The sequence below is a fragment of the Lonchura striata genome, chromosome 7 (assembly GCF_050655825.1).
Source record: "Lonchura striata isolate lonStrDom1 chromosome 7, ASM5065582v1, whole genome shotgun sequence".
NCBI classification, from domain to species: domain Eukaryota; kingdom Metazoa; phylum Chordata; class Aves; order Passeriformes; family Estrildidae; genus Lonchura; species Lonchura striata.
In genome coordinates this window covers 35,853,844-35,875,408 of record NC_140709.1, presented here as the reverse complement: position 1 = coordinate 35,875,408, position 21,565 = coordinate 35,853,844, and positions in this window count along the sequence as shown.

Here is a 21,565-nt window from a genome sequence, read left to right as displayed (position 1 = left end):
AGTATCATGGGAACAGGTCCTTTGGAGGTTAAGTTGAAAACCACCAAAGCCAGACACCATAGGTAGGAAGAGGGGAGCCTGCAGGGATCCCTCCCTCCCTGTCCTTCTCCTTGCAGCCGCCTTGCAGCAGGTCAGGGACTGCCAGCAGCATGGATGAATGACACTTCCCAAACCTGAATCCTCTTTAATTTTCAGTCTCTGACAAGGGGTTTTGGTATTATCTCCTCCATGCTGTGTGTGACTGAAAGACCTCTCTCATATGCCCTTAGGGCAGTTATTCCTTTACTTGTTTTCCTCCTCCATAGCTTTCTATAGGCTTCTTGAGGAAGATGAATAGGACTGCACACAGAATCCTGACCCCAGGGATTTATTTAATCACATAGAGTGTTTTCTGTGCTGTTCACTATTTGTCTGTGATAAGTCCTGCCTTTTGGTCTCTGGTGAGCACTAAGCTGATGTTTGTACAGGCTGATCCACAGTAAACTCTCTGGAGCAGTGATAACTGGGTGTTCTTGTGGCTGGGTTCCCTTTCTGCTGTGTGCTTTACCTTGCACTTGACAAAATCCAGTCTCATCTGCCATTTTCCCAAATACCCCTCAGTACCAAGACATCCTTCTACATCTCTTTGCAGTCAGCTTTAACTCTAGCTAATCCTCCTGAATGTTTGGAAAACACTTCTCTGTAAAATCTAAGTGTTTCCTCTTGTCCTTTGTTTGCTTATTATTACACATTTGTAATTGATGAAAAATCATTCCTTCCTGGGGAGGGGGCTTTTTAAAAGCCTACTGACTCTGTCAGCCTTAGCTAAGAGTTGTCTGACGCTTCAAATAGTTGTAATAGATTTGTGAAGTGTGATTTCTCCCTACAAATGCCAAACTAGCTCCTCCCCAGTCTATCAGTTTCAACCAAATGCCTACTAATTCTAACATTTCTGCCAGCCGGTCTGACAGACAAATCAGGATTCCTTGTCTGTGGGTCCAAGGAGGTGTTTTAGGAACTGGAGATATATTTAGCACACTCCAAACTTCCAGCACAGAGACTGGTTTAAGGAAGAGGCTTCACACCACAAAAGTGAACCAGTAGTTTCCTATCTAAGCAACAGAAAAGCTTCTGGGAGAGCAGCAACTCTTTTAGCAAGTCATTGCTGTTGGTTCTCTTGGCTTAATCTAATTAAGGTTTCATGGCTTAATGAGCCATCACCCAGCAGGTAAGCTGGTGGCAGACACATCCCAAAATGGGGGCTTAAGCTAGTGAGTTCTACTTCACAACAGAATTGGATGAAGAAGACACATTTATTCCAGCTTTCTGACAGGCAATAAACAATTTGGTAAGACAATTCTGTTGCTTCAGTTGTAAATCACTGCCCTTGGCTCACATGGTGTTCATATTCAGAGTAGCTGAAATTGCCCCAAAATATTATGGAATCACAGAATGCTTTGGGTTGGAAGAAACCTTAAAGCCCATCTTCTTCCACCCCCTGCCATGGGCAGTGACACCTCCCACTATCCCAGATTGCTCCAAGCCCCATCCAGCCTGGCCTTGGACACTTCCAAGGATCCAGGGGCAGCCACAGCTGCTCTGGGCACCCTGTGCCTCAGCATCCTCACAGGGAAGAATTCCTCCCCAGTATCCCATCTAACCCTGCCCTCTGGCAGTGAGAAGATGTTCCACTTGTCCTGTCACTCCAGCCACTTGTCAAAAATATCTTTACAGCTCCTTTAAGCACTGGAAGGGCTCTAAGGTGTCCTCAGAACCTTCTCTTCTCCAGGTGAACACCCCCACTCTCCAAGCACCAAAGAACTTTCAGCCCAAGGACAGGCAGAGGGTAGAAGTGTTTTCCAAGGGTGGGGGAGCTGTGCACAAATGTAGGGACTGGATTTCACAATCACTCTGAAAAAAATATTCTGTGGTAGGATAAGCTGGGTCTGAGGCTGCAGGGGTGAGAGGTTAAAAAATTCTTGAACTAGACACAAGCTGAAAGAACTGCTGCCAGGTTAACTTGTAGAAAATCAGCCTCAGTCTAAAGGACTGAACATAAATTGGTGTATAAGCTAAACCAAGTGCTGATGCAGCCTCTGCTGGATCAGCACACCCAGCCCTGCTTTACCATGGGCCAGCCTGACATTCCACCATCACTGACACTGCCATCACATCATTTGTTACCAAGCCCACTTGTCCTCCCTTCTTCTGCTTGTCACTTCAAGGGACAGGAGCTTCAGCAGCACAGCCTGCAGAGCCCTGATTCATCTGTCCCCATTTGAGCATCCTCCTGTGAGGGCTGGCTCCTGCTCCTGGACAGAAAGCACTGCCTCTTTGGGCTCTAACAGGAAAAAAGCATGAGAGAATTATCTAGTTCAGACTTTTTGGCAGGCTTTCTATACTCTGCATTATAGTGTATATTTCTAGACAATGTCTTTGCCCTTTTGTGGTCATTTCAGAACAAACTGAGCTGCCTCCTTCAATATTTTGGTACCTCTGCAAACTTGCCTCAGACCAAACAGAGGTTACTCCAGGATTTTGCTACAGGAAAACAGCATCAGACACAACAAATGGGAGGCACAAGTACAGTCATGGCTGTTGCCTGTGTTTATGGCAGCTCTGCATTTATCCCACGCTTGGGTCTTTAAAACTTGAGCTGTACAAAAATGTCTGTAGTGAAACATGAAACGGAATGAGACTGACCCAGACCGGGATTTGGTGTTACATGGGAAAGTCAGGCGAAGTTCACCTAGAGAGTTGTGAAGGTTCATGAACCTTGTGAGTGAGCAAAGGTCCAGTTCTGAACAAGCCTAGACAAACCTTTTCCGGAAATTTTAAACAACTGTGCACCTGGGAACAGAGATCCTTTAAAATAAATACTTTCTATAGGAAATCCATTGGAGTGAAACCTGGTGGCTTCAACAGTGCTTAACATTAGTATATTGAATGAACTGCAAGTTCAACCTCACACAGAGCCTGAGAAATGTTAAATGAGTGGAAATAAACCTCCTTGTTCCTGGGGCTCCAATTAAAAATGTGTCATTTGCAGCTTTAGTTAAGGAGAGGTGTATTTTGCTTTATTGGATACATGCACTATGTCTGAAATATGGATCTCTCTGGGTGGGACCTTCACATATTCAAAGCATCTCCTCATTTTCTCCTGAAAAGCCTCTCAGGAATAATTTTTTACTGTAAAATACCAGTCTGACCTTTCTGGACCTTCTTTTGGCCATGCTCAGCAAAATATTTCACAAACACCAATGCACTGTAACTGAGGGTTCCTTAAGCACTACTAACCGCTGAAAATCAGAAATATTTTTGGAGAACACATCCTTAGAGACAGGTCCTCTGACTATCGTATAATGATACCATGAAATAAAATCCACAAACTCACCAACACAACAGAGTTTCCCTGAGGTAAAGAAATATTCCAGCAACTTGACAGCAGCTAGGGATTTTGCTTTGGGTCATGACTCCAGCTTTTCTTTCTTTTTTCCCCTCAGATTTGGCCAGGAGAAATGGAAAAAGATTTACAGTACAGCTAAAGGCCAGACACCAAACCTCTTGACTTATCGTCTGGTATCTAATCTTTAAATTAGAAAAGAACTGAAGACAGGGCTTCAGAAGTACCACTACTGGATTCCTAAAGTTGGGGGAAAAAAACACAATAATGTATTTTTTAGAAGCCAGATGGGTAATCCATAGTGTTATTAACATGTGGAACACAAGCTGGTCTTCAAGGGGCTCTGCTGTTCCTTTCTCTGGAGTCTAGGCAGCAGTGGTGCTGCACAGATCTGAGCTCCAAACACGAGGCGCAATGGTGATCCTGGCCTCATGACTGGCAGCAGCAGAGGGCAGAAGGTGCCAAGAGTTGGAGCTCTTTTGGTGATGAACCTACTCTTGAGACCCCTGGCTCCTGCCCTGCCTGTCATGCTTACTCCACATGATGAATGGAGATGGGCAGGGCAGAGCAGGGAGCTCGTCTGGCAACTTAAAAACAGAAAGAAGGAAAACTTCATAGCCAGCTTTTTCTTTGTTCAGCAGCAAGGAATGACCCTCATTGTCCCTAATAAAACTCCCCAGCCATCCTTTGATGGGCAAAGGAATAAGAATTAAGAGATGGAACGGTGCTGCATGTGCCATAAGCATCACTTCCGTGTGTGCTCCGCTGCCAGAGTTTAATTTCCTGGTGCCGTGCCCTGACTCGAGTACACTGCCCAGATCTTCCTCTTGCTCTCAGCTGAAAGCCAAGTCATTCTATAGGATTATTTTGTTATGAGCAAAGCTATTTGATCTGAAGAGATTTAGCTCAAGACATGGCCGCAGCTTTTTCCAGCTCAGTGGCAGCAGGGGAAGAGGGCAGGATCTGTCTGGTGATTTGAGTTGGATCTTGGAGCTTGGGAGACCCACATTCAGTCTTTTCAGCAAGCTCCCCACACATCTGGAGATACGATACCTCTCCTGTTCTCACACTGAACCTCACACCTCTCTTCTACCATTAGGGAAAGTAGGTTTTGATAGAGCTGCTGACTTGGGGAGAATTCCTTGTTTTCATTTCTCATAGAATCACAGAATGGTTTGTGCTGGAAAGGACCTTAAAGCTCATCTCATTCCAAGCCCTGTCATGGACAAGGACACCTTCCACTAGAGCAGGTTGCTCCAAGCTCTGTCCAAATTAGCCTTGACCTCTTCCAGGGATGGGGCAAATTACTGTCCTTTGTTTCATGAATTGTTTAATGACAATTACTCTCCCCTGGACTCCTTAAATTTCATCTCTCTTTTGGCACATAAATATTCCCTTTATATACAATCAGCTCTAACTTTCATAGGGAATGGGAATAGTCTTACAAATTTCACAGTCCAGCTTCCCAAACCAGGCAGTTCCAGACAGGGTAGTTTATTACAACATCCTTTGGACTCCCACACTGCTGGAAAGTTACCTGAGTACTTCTAGTGAAACATATGAATGGACACATGTGCACACATAGATAGGCTCTGCTCCTGAAAGAACTCTATATCAACTCCTTCCTTGTAAAAAATGATGTTACCACACAACTGTTCTTCTGCCACACCTGCAGCTCTACAGGGAAGAATGTTTATCTCAGGGCTCTCAGTTGGGTTGACACCAAAGAAACCATCGCTGCTACCACCATAAAGTCCTTCTGTAGGAAGTACAAGTCATTTTATAGGGAGAAGATCTTTCCAGAATTTTAGATTTGCTCTATGGTGAGGGAAGTCAGAGGTATGACACATCCCTTCCACCTCATGGGCTGGAATTGCACCTGAAATCCTCATACCATCCCATCCCATCCCATCCCATCCCATCCCATCCCATCCCATCCCATCCCATCCCATCCCATCCCCCTCCATTTCCCCAGTCTGTCTCTATTTCACACACAGAAGCCACAACATTTTGACTGTTATGCACCTGGAGCAAGCTGCAACTCCAAAAACAGCAAGAGAAACCATAATCATAAGTTCCACAGCCCAAAGCAGCCATCGTGGGATGCTCTGAGTCTCTTCCAGCTTCATAAAACAATGGCCAAATCTCCTTTGATTGCTCTGGGAGCAGATTTTAGCTCTTTTTGAACCAATCAAATACTTCTTTCTCCGGGGCCATGCCTTAGTGTTAATTCTTTGGAAAACACTGACAAAGCTGTATCCCTCTGAGGACACTGGGGAAGCTGTTGCCAAATCTGCTTTAATTTTGGTGTGTGTGGAACTATGAAGCAGCAGCAGGACCCATCACATGCTGGGATACACATCTAACATACCAAGCCCGGTGGCAGTGGGACAGAAAACATTTCAGTTTATGGGGGGCTCTTTGAATCTGTAGCCTGGTACAACCCATGGATCAGCTCTGGGTCAGTCACCCTGCAGGGTTTTGTGGGCCTTCAGTTTAGAAACCACAGGACTATTTCAAAAAAGTAGCATAGTATTTTCACTTAGACTGGAAAAGAAAAAGTTAATTTAAATAAAACATAATGGAATATAAATATAATTATGATTTTACCAACTGTGACAACCCTAGCAGTTACTGGAAATACTGATTAACTTGAAAATATGAAACAACTGTTCTTAGAATTAAATATTCTAGTGAATCTTCCTTCCCAGCTCCATGAAAAATTCTTGGATGGCTAAATAAGAAATCAGTACTGGGCACTGTTAACATTATGGGCAGGAACAAAGTCATGGTAACATGGAGTTGATTTTAAGCCTTGACTAAAGGCACTGTATTAATTCCACGGATTTGCTAAGAGCTTGGGCCAAATGATTAAATTGGTACTGCTATTTATGGATCAGATGTTTATATTTCACTTACAGGTCAACTTCATTGATGTAATGATGACCCCAGGCCTCTGTAAGAGCAAAGCTGAAGGGCTGGCCAGGGAGATGCTCACAGGGTTTGACAACTTGAAAAAACTCGGCACAAACATGGGCTCCTGAGACATATGAGGAGGCAGAGACTGGTGGTCCTGAGCCTCCACTGGCCCTTGGGAAAAGGTGGAGTTGAAAAGGGGGGTGCAGAGGCCACCACAGCGGCGCTCCCTGTCCCTCTGCTGCACAAGTCGTGACCTCTCTAGACTACAAGCAACACTGTGGAGATTGTGGGTATCATGTTGCTTAAAACTGGATGCTGAAGCCTCTAGCTGAGGCAATTTATTGCTGTTCACAGAGGAAATGAGTACAAATTTGGCTGGGGACATAAATAAATATGAGATCATTTACTTGGTGCTGAATGGTTTGTATTTAACCGTTTCCATCGCATGTTGTCCAAATCCTGAAGCAGCGTCCTTCTTCTGGGATCAACAGGAGCTATAGGCACTCTGGTCCTCAAAACACCCACAATTCTCAGTGCCAAAATAAGCACCAGGCACTTCTCAACTCTCTCTTTCAGGATTTTGTTTGTTGCAGCATTTGTTACTTAACAATCAAACTGATCATTGCTAAAGCCCTGAGACATCATGACTTGTCCTTTCCAAACTTCTACCTAGGCCATTTTTCACACTTTTACTGAAATGTTCAACAGGTCTACACGTTCTGCACCAGATCTTTCTTTGTGCATCTATATACTGAAATAAACCTTTAAAACTAACAGTTGGTAGAACGAATGGCAGTGTGATTTTCACTCTTTGAGATTCTGGTTATTCAAAATTTCATCACAATGCCCAGATCCCAATATCCAGCCTTATGTATGGAGTTCTGACTGAATGGATCTGATTTTGGGGGCATGATAATAAAATGTAGAATACAGCTATAAATCAGAGTTTGCAGCACTGCAAACACAAAGTTTGGTTTCTACCATCAAAGCACTCTGAGAACAATAGAAGTCTGCACTGAAGTAGTTTGTGCTGTCAGATGGAGGGAAGATGTGGATGGTCTGGGGGAAGGAGAGAAGCTTGGAGCTGCTACAGATTTGCTTTAACATAAATCTGTGCAGCGTCCTTCATGCCTCTGAAGACACATAGCCAACAACCTTTTGAGCAAGAGACAACGTCACAGGCCACAAAAGGAAAATTTCCAGGCCAAAGGACTATGACTGCCCCAGGAGCAGTTGCAATAATGATGTAAGCTGGAAGAAACGTGGTGTTTAAAAGCTGTAGGCTTCTGTTATCTTAAGGTGAGATAGATCATGGAATGAACCCTTGCAAGAGCATCTTGGGCTTTTGAGTGCTTCACTTGAAGCTTCAGTTCATCAAGCTGTGTATGAAAGACCTGTGGAAGGCAGACTGGGGCTCAGTGGAGTGTTTTAAAGCTCCTTTGTAGAATCAGAGAATAGTTTATGTTGGAAGAGACCTTAAAGGTCATCTAGTTCCAATCCCCTGCTCCAAACAGTTCCTGTGGCCCTGGCTAAGGATGCTTCCATGTGAATGCCACCTGCCTCAGGTGCACCAAGAACTTAAAATAGAATACCTTCCGCTCTTGATCCAGGTCTTGGTGAACCTGCTTCCCATTCCAGTCCTGAATTTTTAAGGATAATTTACACATACTCTGACAGCAGCCAAGGGAATCACAGGCTATTCTTGCATTGATCTGCAGGGTTTGTTCTACCAGCCTTTAAGAACTGATGCCCCCAGAGAAAACTCAAGTAAACCAGGCTAAGCAGAATATCATACCTTATTGTCCTATGGGGCTCTCCTGAGATCATCCTGTTCTGCATCGTGTTTCTTTGGCCCTGACTGCAGCCAACTTGATTTACCCACCAAGGCCTATGAGCTGTCTCCCCTGGTGTTGTTGGACCATTGGGCTCTGGAGCACATTGTGCTCCTTGTAAGTGGATCTCCATGCAGACAGGCTTGGGAAGAAAAACAGACCAAGCCAGGGTTTCTTCCATCCTCCTAATGCCTGTCCATAGTTAGGTCTTTAAAAAAAAAAAATGTTGTTGTTACAAGTACCTTGCTGACAACAAATCCTTTCTCATACATCCTTTTAGTGCTGGTGCCTTCCCTCCAGCAATGTCAAATGGAAAGAGTAAGGTTTCAGGCTCTGTACCAAGAAATTCCTGTTTTGAAAAGGCCAGACACAACAGCTGGGAAATTTTTGGTTGTTGCTGCCTTGTGTCAGTTCTTGCCCATTCCTGGAGTGGGGTGTAATTTCTGAAGCCTAGCAGCATTTGAAGCAGGCTGAGCAATCTTTGAATAACATCTTGGCTGACATTTCCCAGAGGCAGGAGTGTGTACTAACACAGAGCTATATGTGTGTTTTATAGCTGTCTATATACACACAGGCCTGGGGGGAGGAAAGGGGGGTAACTCAGCACGTCTGGCTTTCAAAATGCTGATTCAGGAGACTGGAAGCTACCCCCAGGTTGCTGTTCTAGCCAACCCTGCCCAGTTTTCATCTAAGATGAGTCTAGGGGAGCTGAGATGTCTGTTCAGGATGAGGGTCCAGCCCCAAAAGCAGTGACTGCCAGCAGCACTGCCGGGCTATAATTATGAACAGATTTGTTTTTGTGATATTCACATTCCCAATGCTCCCTCTGCCTTTCCCCCTCTCAGGGAGCTGTCTCCTCCTCCTCCTCCTCACATACATACCGAGCCCCTGTGGGGACACACATTTCCATGGGCAGCAGCAGTGGAAACCAATGTCAGCCAGTCATCTCCTGGAAGCAGCTCCTACTCTCTCCAGCACCATGTTTCCATTGCAGCACCAAGGGTTTTTTGTCCTCTCACAGATTACTTCCCCCTTGGATCCTCTCAGGAGTGACAAAAAAGTGTCATTTTTTCTGGTTTCTCCAGTGTGGCTCCCCACACACATTCCCATAATTGTTTCTTCCCCCAGACTCTTTGGAGACACACATGTGCAGAGACAAGGAGGGAATCCCCTCGTCTCCAGGAAAGGCAAGGGAAGCTGTCTGAGCATTTAGTCCCAGAAACTTCAGCACAGGGGGTGCAATCTGAACTGAGGACTTGAGATTAATCACACCAAGCTCTGAGTGTTTGATCAATCCTTCTCTGTCCTGTGAGCTGTTAGGGGGCTTTGTCCTGGGGTTTTCATCCCAAGCATGCTCTGCCCCAGACAGGAATTATCCAACTGCACAAGCAGAATCAAGATGTGGAGTACTTCAGAATCACCTCCTGATAAAATATCTGAGGCATTTTGAATCCACATCCATCTTTCCTGGCAAAGTCTTTGTATCTCAGATATTTTGCTTTCAGAAGTTCTTGGGCCTGAGTCCAAGAAGGAATATCTTCTCCTCTTCCTCCCACCCACCTGATCCAGCAGATGCAGCTGGTCGGGGCATTCCTTGCCCGTGGAATCTGGAAGGAAATCTGCAGCAAGTCACCAGTGCTGGATCTGCCTCTCTCCTGTGGGGATCAGGACTCTGCTGAGGAAAAGCAGATAGGGTTTCACACAATCCAAAGCACATGTACAGTAACTAAAGCTGTGTAAGCACTTTTCTTTCCTGGGGAAATTTTCCAAACGTATGTTTCAAAGGAATGTGAAAATATCCCCCCTCCTTCCTTGCTTGCTTCCTATAAGTCCAGCCCAATGTGGACAATCCCCTCAGACTCTGCTCTAGGAGAGATTTAAGGGCCGGTAAGAGGTAGGGATGACAAGGCTGGGAATTCATGTCCTGAGCAGCCAGTGCAGAGCAGGCCCCTAGGAAAGGACTTACCAGTCATAAAAACCACTTAAGGTTAATCATACAGTGCTGCTGTGAGAAAACACACTGAGGCACTCAAATCCAGTGAAAATGGGTATGTTTGGGGTCATTTCCCTCTATTTAAGCACCATCAGATATTTGTGCCCTTCACAGACAATTCAACTTTTTGGACATCCCCTCCTCCTCCAGGAATGTCCATGCAAAAGGAAATTTCTCCATGGGAAGTAGTTTGTTTAAAAGCCAGTTTTCATGGGGGAGGAGAAAAGCAAAGCCTTGAGCAAACATTCTGACCAGCTGCTTGGTGCACGTACTGGCTGCAGTGGCTGGGGGCTGCACTGGGCTGCTAAAGACAGAGCTCCAGGGGGATGAGGCAAAGGTCTGGGGTCTCCAGCACAGGAATGACATGGACATGCTGGAGTGAGTCCAAAGACGAGCCATGAAGACGATCAGAGAGATGGAGCAGCTCTGCTCTGCAGAAAGGCTGGGAGAATTGGGATTTTTCACGCTGGAGAAGAGAAGGATTTGGGGTGACCTAACTGGGACCTTCCAGTGCCTGAGGAGCTGACAAAAAATGTGAAGAGAAACAACTTACAAGGGCCTGGAGTGACAGTGCAAGGGGGAATGGCTCCCCACTGCCAGAGGGCAGGGTTAGATCAGACACTGGGGAAAAATTCTTCCCTTTGAGGGTGGTGATGCCCTGGCACAGGGCACCCAGAGAAGCTGTGGCTGCCCTTGGATCCCTGGACTTGTTCCAGGCCAGGCTGGATGGGGCTTGGAGCAACCTGGGATAGAGGAAGGTGTCCTTGCCCATGGCAGAGATGAGTTTTAATGTCCCTTCCAACCCAGACCACTCTGGGACTCTATGAGAATGTTTGATGAGCAATGCCCAACCCTTCTGCAGGAGCTGAGCAGGGAATCAGCTCTCAGGATGGTGCCCATGAACACGGAGCCAACATGCCCTTCTGATCCCATGATGGCTGCTCCCACATCCTGCACCCTTCCCTTACTCTGAGAGAAACACAGATCTGCTGTGCTGAAGTGGGTATGGTATGCCCATGTGCACTGACACATGAGTGTGTATGTGGATTAACAGACTCCAGTGTCCCCCACTCATCCCTAGGGGCTGAGCATGGCCCTTGTCCAGAGTGAGGGATGCAAGAATCCTCAGGGCCATGTGGGAAGCAGATATCCCTTGGGAAATGGCTGAAAACCCCATCTATATCCACAGCTTTGCACTACATATCCCCAACATTGAGCTGAGTCATTCCAGACAGGCTTATCAAAGATAATTTCCCCTTTAATTCCAAAAGCATTTGCTGGTTATAATTACTCTTCTCTTAAAAAAGAAAAAAAAAAAAAAAAAAAAAAAAACAAACCAAACAAAAAAACCAAAACCAAAACCAAACAAAACCCCAGGAAAAACTCCAACCCACTGAGAAAAAGCATCCTCCTCCAAGCAGTGTACACATAAATTCATGGAGAAGGAATGACAAACTCCCAGTGGGAGTTTCTGGTGGGTCACCACATTAGGTTGTAGACTTTTGTATTCTCACAAATTGTCATGTAAAATGACATTGAGGGTCTGCACAAAGTACCCATTACGGCCATTTTATTTCATATCTGGATTTAACCAGTAAACCTACAGGTCAGCTTCCACAGAAGAAGAAGAGCTATAGGTTTTTCAGGAGCTTAAGTTCCAAAATCCTTCCCAGTGTCCCAGACTGTGTGTGTGACTGAAACAAGCACCAGAGGTGAGGAGAAGGAATTAAATGTTTGAGCTTAATTCCCAGGGAATGTCACTCAGCAGAGCTGCTTTGTGTATTTGTGTCTATTTACATCCACTGAGGATCTAAAATTACAGTTTAAGCAGGAAGCTAAACCTGTAGTTTTTATCAAGCCTAAGCAGTTGAATTTAATGCTCAGGAGCAGGAAGGACTGGGAGGAGAGCTAGACTTGAGAAATTATAATAAGAGACAATTTTCACCTTATTATCCACCTCAAGAAAACCAAGCCTTTTAAATATGCCTCAGGATAGAAGCCACAAAATGTTATTTAACATTGGAAAAGCCTTTCTGGAACTTACAGCAGCTTTCAGTCATGGAAAGCCAAAAATACATCCAGATCTTCTTTTTTTCTTTTTTTTTTTTCCTTTTTTTTTTTCTTTTTTTTTTTTTTTTCAGACAACTCCAGTTTAGAAACTCCTGACACCAAACCTTCCAAAATTGTCCAGACTTGCTCAAAATCACAGACAGAAATGAACAGCAGTCTCAGAAATGGGAAAGGCCAGAAGCCACTAAGCAGGAATCTACTTTTGTAACCAGGAGCTTTCTTTGATCTCTTTTACAGGTAATGGGCAGACCTCAGACTCAGCATCCCTTTGGGAGGGGTGAGAGAGGCATGAGCTGAGTGATCCTGCAGAATTCCCGGCGTGGGGGAACTGAGGTGGGCAGCTGTAGAAAGACTTAGTGATGTGCTGAGGGCCAGGAGAGCTCTGCAAAGGAAATCTGCCTCTCCCAAGGGCACACAAATGCAGGAGCTGAGCTCCACATGGCCTGCAGGAAGGAACGTGAGCAGGAGCCAGGTGAAAGGCCTGACCTGTCATCAGCTCCCCCTCCCAGGGCCCAGGGCAGAGCAAAACAAGATGTCAGGAGAGCTCCCAGCCCTCCCCATCCCTGCTGGTTGTGCCTGGGGCTGTGTCCCCTCTCCGCTCTGGAACCCTTGGCCCAGTCGTGCTGGCCACTGCTCCAAAGCTCAGGTGCAGGGGGAGCAAGTGAACACAGGATTTCTGCAACCCCAGGCAGGGGAGCAGCTTCACTTTGAAGGGAAAACAGCATGGAGAGAGCTGCAAGATCCTGTCCCCAGCAACAGAACTGCTTCCCACTCTAGCATTGTTTTTATAGTCAGCTTTTTAACTGGAAACAGCCTTCCCTCTGCTACAGCTCTGCTCCTCCAAGCTTATTCCAGAGGGATCTGGTAAGGATTTGTCTGTATCTGAGCTCAACACACAACCCTCTGGCACAGAGGGAAAAGGCTTCCTTCAGTAGGTCACAACTAGATTTCAGTGTCAGTTTAGTTATTATTCACAACATCTCTGCCTGGAAATTTCTACAAACACAAGCAAAAAGTACCAGGCTGTGGGGACAGCCATGCAAACTTCCAGGATGAAGTTTCTGTCTTTCCCACCCTTTCTGGGAGAGGCTGAAGGACCCTTTTTCTCACTGTGGTCCAACAGTGTGATCCTAAACCAGCCAGGACCTGATGCAATTCCCAGGAATGAGATTTCCTTTAATCCATGGGCTCTTGTCTTTGCCCTCTCAGCAGTATCTGCAGCAGAGTGCACTTCACAGCACAGCCTGATTCCTGAGTGATGCACAGTTCACAAATGCTCAGTAGAGCTCCTTGAGCACGTTACGGACAGGAAAATGATACACTACCGACAGCAAGCTGCTGGGTGCTACCCATTGATTACTCCTTTATTGACCACCCCTCACCCCCCCTTCCAACCACTTGGAATAAAAGACTTGCTATTAAAACTGAGCTCTTTTGAAAGCACAGAAGTGCACAGAGATGAAATTTCTTCCCAGACGTGGAGGTGACCTCTATTTACTATAAACATTATCCCACATTTAAATTTGGAAAAGAAACAAGGGTGAGGCAAGGAGTCGAGATTCCGGTCAGAGCTTCCCTGCAGTCAGAGGTGAGCTCTGGTGCCAAGGCTTGCTCGAGCCCTCCTGCCTGCCTGCTTCCACAGGATCTTTGGATCACTCTGTACATGTTTCAGACTGGGTGGGGGAAAGGTTCCTTTGCACAGACATCTGATGAGGCTTACTCACAAGTGTTACTCACCAGCCACTTGCTTGTGGGCAAGGAGAAGTTCAAGCCCCATTCTTTGCTCAGACCCAAGAAACAGCCACAAATCACCTTAAAGCAAAAGGGTTGGGTTTGACTCAAGATCATGTACCCTGTGGTTTGTATGAAAAAGCAACATCAGTTAGAAGGAATTTCTCTCAGCTGAAAGTCAGGAAAAACATTTTTGCCACACAACCCCTCTGCAGCAGCACAAGCCTAAGCCAGGCCTCAGTGAAGTAAGACCCTACATCCCATTCCCTTTATGTGTGTGCTTGCAATTCCAAGTCAGGCTGTTGCATCCCACACACACAAAAGTGAACAAAAGCTGATGCTGCCAACTTGAAGTCTGAAGCTTCAAATACCCCCATTCCACGAGGGGGTCAAGAGGAAACCCAACTTGCTGCAGCCTGAAGGTCCTTTCATGTGAAGGAATTTCATGTCCAGGTCCTGCTGGCTTTGGAAAACACCTGGATCTAGAGCCAGCTCAAAGCCCTGTCTATAAACAACCCCTGCAAACCCAAAGCTGAAGCCTGAAGGCACTGGTGTGACAGCCTGAGCTGAGAGAACTGCAGTGAAGATCCAGGTAGCCTGCAGAGTACACATTGTCCTTCTAACTGCCATACCTCACCTTGCACAGCTTTTTCTTGAATCCAGCAGTATAAAGGGGTCAGGAAATAAAAAAATAGCTAAAATCACTGGTAATTTAAAATTAATTAAAAGAAAGGAGAATATTATTTTACATATTCCCCCACCACTGTACAGACCCTGTTTCCTATTAAAGGCAACTGTGTGTAGTGTTTCCATTAAGATTCTGCTTCCTGTTGTGTAACATGGAATGTTAAAAATCTCAATATCGCTTCAGAAGTTATTACAAACTCCAGAGAGTTTTCTATTCCCAAGAAATCTCTCCCAGTGGGAAGCTGGAATAGTTCCTGCAGAATTTACAGCAAATGCCTCAGACCCTATGTAATATTTATGGTGTCCCTCTCATCTTATCCAGGCTGGTTTGTTTCTCTGCTGCTGTGAAAGAAAAGCCTGTTTCAATGGTTCAGGGCTGTGACACTCACTTTGAAGGATATTGAAATGGATACAACAGCCACAGGAAATGTTCCAGTCTCACTGAGATACCTCGGAGAGGTATTCAGTCAAATGAGAATTCACTAAGCTGATTCCCAGGAAAAAAAAAAAAATTAAAAATCACTGTAACATAATGAAGAAAGAGAAAGAAACATGACAGATCTCCATTCATGGCTTGCCAGATCTGGATTCCATGAAAGACAGGAGAAAAATTCCCATTCACTTTCATGGGAATAGGATTTTGACCCTGAAGGTCTTCCATTCAAACAGAATTATGATGCATCTTTAAACCTTGTGAGAATTAGGTGACATTCTATTTTACATTAAAAAGAAATCACGGTATTCTGGGATATATTTGCATGGCCACAGCTCACAGATACCACAGTCCTTCTTACAGAACCATAAATTGGGGCAGCAGAACAAGCCAGGTGGGGTCATCAGTGCTTCAGTTACTGAGTCAAGGGCAGAGGTGCCACCTCCAAACTGCTGCTCCAATATTGCTCCACATATCAAAGTGCCTGGGCTCTATCAACTGCAGAATAAATGTCTGCTCCAGAGCTGTTCTCACTTTGCTGCCTGTGGGAGAAATGAATGTACAGTGGCAATAGCTGTGTGTTCTAACCTGCCAGAAGAAGTAGAGATAATAATGCCCCTTTGGGTTGAGCTTGGTACAAGATATAAATGACAAACAGATAATCAAACTGACAGAGAGGAGGGTTAGATGAGAGATTAGCAAGAAATTGTTCCCTGTGAGGATGGGGAGGCCCTGGCACACAGCAGCTGTGCCTGCCCCATAATCCCTGGCAGTGTCCAAGGCCAAGCTGGATGGGATTTAGAGCATCCTGGCATAGTGGAAGATGTCCCTGCCCATGGCAGAGGGTGAGACCTTCCCAACCCAAACCATTCTGTGATTCTCTTATTCTATGTGTGCATACTGACAACTCCTTCAGTGAATCCTTTTGCAGTCCTACATCCGAAACTTTCAGAACTAGAGGTCACAGCTCAAAGTCCATATTTAAGTCCCTAGATCAGACTAGGATTCCCATGTGCTGGGCACTCAGCAGCTTTCACTCATCCAGAGGGAAGATGATGGGTACACAGTACTTTTTAAATACAAGTATTTTCTGTGGAGTTGTGAAGCCTGCAACTGCAGACAGCTCGTCCCAGAGGTGCTGGAGGCATCAGTCAAGTTGAAAGTTAGGGAAATGGGATGTGGCATCTGGATGAAAGGGATGAAATGAACAAAGATGGAGCCAGGGGCCAGAACTGAGTCCTGGCTGTGCAATCTGCTAGATGGGACATCAGCTCTCCGAGGGAATGGCCGGAGCATGAGTCATTGCAAGGTGGTCTGAGCAAAGTCCTGGGAAACATTGCCAAGATCAACCTGCCCTGCTCTCTGTGGATGGGCGACTCAGCCCAACAGGGCAGCCCATGTCTCTTTCTGTCTCCACAAACAGAGAGGAGATTATGTGGGAAGGAGGATCCCACATTAGCTGTATCCTTGAGGGCAGATTATAGTTCAGGAAACAAACAGTCCTAGAAGCGAGGAACAGCAGGAGTGCTAAGCCTTCATGGTCATTTTTAGCCTCCTTTGCATATTCACACGTACACAGGAAGAGAATTCATCACAGCAAATAAACCACAGCCCTGGCTTGGACATGGACAAATAGTTCTGGATGACTGGAGGGTGATGTTGCAGTGAAAGGAATCAAAATTTTAGTATGATGTCTCAAGAGACATTTAGAGTGGAGAAGATGGGAAACTCTTCATCCAGAGAGCACATTGATGGAAGATCCATGGGACAAAAAGAAATAGTAGCTGCTCCATATTGAAAAGCAGAGATACTGAGGGGAGCAGTAAAAAGATTAAAGTTGGTGTCTGGTTTTATTTAACAACATCATTAATTCCTTGAGAATCAAAAGGAGTGAGTACATTCTCATCTGAAATGACTTTGAGACACGTAGCCAACATCCGTATTGCACTGAGCACTCAGAAATACGAGGAGGAAACAGTGAAACAAGATTTCAGTTCAGTATAGGGAATGCCAGAGAGAGACAGTGATCCAAACTGCAGATATTCTGTGGAAGAAATACAATTTGAGAGCAGGGACTGGGGTGAAGGTTGTCCTCTGAGACATGGATTTATAAAACAGTAAGGCAAGACAGCCGTAATAAATTGGACATAGCTACTGTGTGCAACAGAGAAGGAGCATCTCTGGCAAAGGGATCACTAGTGAGATTATAGGGATATTACTGATGAATCCAAACTTAAATGGAAAAGAAAAAGAAAAGGCAGGCAAGAATAACAGGAATGATTAAGGGATGTGTGAATATAACTTTAGGGCTCATTGAAATAAATTTAGAAAACTCTTAACAGAAGACAAAATTACCTTTTACTTTAAAAACATTGATAATCCCTCATTAGAAACTACGTATTTGTTGAGAAAAATGTGCTCAAAATATCATGATTTCATAAACCTAGTACAGGATGCAGATGAGGGAGAAGTCAACTAGTATTTCCATAAAACGGCAACAACCACAGTGCAGAGACAGACTCATAAAGGTATTAAAGACAAGTATCAAATCCTGGTATCCAAAATGAGTCCTTAGCCAGCATAAATGTCTGTTTACCTATTCCCTGGGTTTTAAGAGGGAATTTGTGAATTTACTATTTGGGAGATATGGGGGAAAGCTGAATTTAAGGAGAAATGGCCTCTCTTTGCATATGAGAGCTAGTCCTGGTTTGTTTACATTTTCCTTTCCTGGGATGATTTCAAATGAGTTTGCTGCTCATGGCTGTCGGCTGCAGTCGGAGCGTGCAGTGAGAAGGAATTGATAAAAATGCCTCTTGGGATTTCCATGCTAAATATCAGAGCATTCCCCTCATGTCGAGCAGCCTGATTAGACCAGACAAAGCACTTGAAGAACAGAAGTCTAATGCAGGAAGCAAGTCTGTGTGGAAGGAGGCAAAGACAGGCCTGGCTCACATCACCAGCAAATCCTGCACCCCCAGGAATCCTGTATTTCTCCATGGAAATGATACCTTATATTTTAAGCTTTTCTGTTCTGTTTGGGTGTGCAGTTTTTAGCTTTATATTAAGTGTTACTAAGGTCTTTTCACAGGGTGGTGAAGACAAAACAATCCTATTCTAGCTGGAGAGTCAAGGACAATCTCTTCAAACTTCAGGACCAAAGCATAAACAACATGAGAACAGGAGGGTGGGCAAGCAAGCAATGAGGATGAAACTTCATCATTTGAAACTATTAATTGGACAGTTAACTCCTGTATGCAAATGGACTAAAACTTATAAAAATGTGAGATCTTGTGACCAAGCCCTCTTTTGCTTCCATCTTGGAGCCATCCAGGCAGAGCCACAACTGTGGCTCTGGTGGGAGCTGGGCTTGGGTATGGGCTCTCTGCAGGCAGCATGTGGTTGGGGCTGCTTGGACAACACGGTGTATCCTATCTTTCCTGCACGATGGTAGGGAATTTCTTGTGGGACTAATGGCTTGATCGTTAGCCAGAGAGGGGCTGAATTCATCACGAATTCCTCTCACACCTCATTACCGCCCCGCCACCCCGGGCTGCCTCTGTTTGTTTAAGTGGAGCTCCTCAAGTCGGAGGATGCTCGTTAGGAGCCGGCTACGATAAACACAGCACTTGTGCACTTGCCTAATTTGGTACCTCTGATGAGCCAGAACTTAATAAATGCAAACTGCTACCCAAATTACTTAGATTTGTTCAGTCATTTTCTGTCTTCCTCAGCATATTCTGTGGGCTGATCTCATTACATTCTCCTTCATGCCAGGTTTTTTTGTCTATCTGAACTTTCTTTTTCCACTAGAAGCCTCCAAGCTGGGCTCCTCTCAGACACTTTGCATATATTATTTCACTGCTTCAGTGGAATGGTTCAAATTATAATTTTCCAGCTGAGATACAAAGACTAATTCATTCAAGACCACCTTTTTTTTGTGCGTGTGTGCATGTGTGTGCGACAGTGTAGAGTTCTCTGTGGCCCTTGAGGAAATAAAATGCACCCAAAGTGCTCTGGGAAAATTGGGAGCAAGACAGAGAAAGCAATCTGTGGAGCAAAGTCATGTGCTATCAAGTGTATCCCATGCACTCTTTGGGGATGAGCTGATTGTCTCTGGATGGTGGGAGAGAGGACAAGAAACCAGACACAGAGAATGCTGATTGACAAATACAAATCTGGGCTGAAATCCTCTGCTGATACTAATCAAATCAAATCCACAGCAGGAGTCAATACCAAGAAACTGGCTGCTAATTTTTGTGGCTAAGCATCCAGCCACGAGCACCGGTGTTATACTGGGGAGCCCAGGAAGGGATGTGCATCCTTCTCCTTGTTCCTGGTCTGAGTAAGGCAGGAACCACCAAGAGCACTGCATTCACTTCTGGGATCCCCAGCAGAGCCCAGAGGAGGTCACAGAAATGATCAGAGGGATGGAGCACCTCTGCTATGAGGAAAGGCTGAGACAATTGGCAATATTCAGCCAGGAAAAGGAAAAGGGGACCTCACTGTGGCCTTTCAGCTCTGAAAGGGGGCCTGTAAGAGAAATGGAGATGGACATTTTAGCAGGACCTCTTGCTTTGGGACAAAGGGGGATGGTTCTAAACTGAAGGACGATCAGTTTAGATTAGATATAAGGAGGAAGCTTTTAACAATGAGGCCCTGGCACAGGTTGCCCAGAGAAGTTGTGGCTGCCCCGTTCCTGCAAGTGTCAAAGGTCAGGCTGGACAGAGCTCTCAGCAACCTGATCCAGTGTAAAATGTCCCTGCTCACTGCAGGGGGTGGGACTGAATGACCTTTGAAGGTCCCTTCCTACCCAAAATATTCTGGGATTTTGTGATCTCTGCTCTGGTGTTTGTGCCAGGGGTGATCTCACCTCCAGCTCTTGGGAAACCAGGCTTAGGTGCCTTGTCCATTTTTCCTGGGATGGACAAACTGGACAGGGAGGGCTGGTGACATGCCATGGGGCCTCTGGATACAGCAGAGTGCGTCACCATCTGATCGTCAGCATGCAGGTTTAGAGCTCCAGGGACTGTTCCATGGCTGTAATCCCAGAGAAGTCATTCAGGGCAACTGAGAAATGTGCCAGGTAGGTGCCTAAAATGAAGATGGAAGTGTCTCTCATTGCCTTGGCCCCACATTCCTGCCTATCCTGGAAGGACACCAGGGAGATCATCCATGAGAGCATGACTGGCAAACAGAGAAACAGTGTGGGCAGTGGGATGTCACAGGACAAAGGGAGACACATGGGAAAGGCTGAATCTAGCTTTATTTCTACCATTCCATGGCCATAATCCTGATATTTGACAAGTAGCTCAAATTCACTTAGTGTAATGTTATAAAGTAAATAGCTTTGATCCAGTGTGTTTAATTTAAAGCACTTACATGTTATTTATTCTTTTAGTGTGAGGAACAGATTGCACTTTCTTTAATAATGTCTAAGAAATAAGGATTTCCAATCCCCACACAGAGCAAAATTCATACCAGCAATACAACTGTGAAAAGTGATTTCCTCGAGCCTGTTTTCATGCAGAAAAAACAATTCTTGTGCCTCAGGAATCAGTGTGGCCTTGTATTGAAATATAGTGCATCAAATAACTGGAAGAATATTTGGAAAATTAACTCATGAATGACTCGTGAAGTAGAGAAATTGGTAAGTGCTCAGTCACAGCAACAGTAAAGAATTGATATGATGATAAAAATAATGGAGAATATATTAAGGGCCTCAGGGGAAAAAAGAAAAAAGGAGAAAAAGAAGGAATTAGTTTGCAAGATATGATTGTTTTTGAAACGTTTGCCTAGCAACAGCCCAACAAATGCTCCAAGTATCGCTGTATTTCATATTCTCACAGCAATACCACATCATGTTTCAACACAAGCCAGCCCTGAAATCCACCCTGGTGACCTCAGCTGCCCTGCTCTGGTGCTTGGGCATCTCGCAGCTCCCACCCTTCCCGAGCCCTGGCCGATTGCAGCCCCGGCTGGCCATGGCAGGGCACAGAGTGCATCTGTTTCCGCTATCCTACGTTGCAACAGCCTGTTCCCCACTTGCTGTCGCCTGGCACTATGGAAGAAAACAGCTCAATGTGCCAATTTCCCTGTCTGTGCCCTGGTGGCAGCTGGTGGTGTCCACCTCTGCCCACTCAGCTCTGCCTGACCTCACTTTCCCCACATGCTGTCTGAGCTGGAGAAGTCAAAGTCAGGTCAAGTTCTTGTGTTCCAAGCCCAGGTAAAATCTCTTCCTCACTCAGAGTTATAACTCTTCCTCAGAGTTATGTTTATTTTCCCATCATCTCACTCATGGCTTTGCTTTTCAGAGCAGACCTGAAAATTTGAGTCTAACAGCAGAAACAAATCAGGGGATTTAAACAAAGTCCAATGCACTGCTGGGAAAGGAAAGGTGCCAATCTGCTGGAAATTTAGCCTGTCAGAAATAAGGTTCGGATCCATTTGTGTCCCTGCTATGCCACAGAGCTTGGATGTAAGTGAGAACAGTTTTCAGCATAAATAGTGGCCATGCAGTG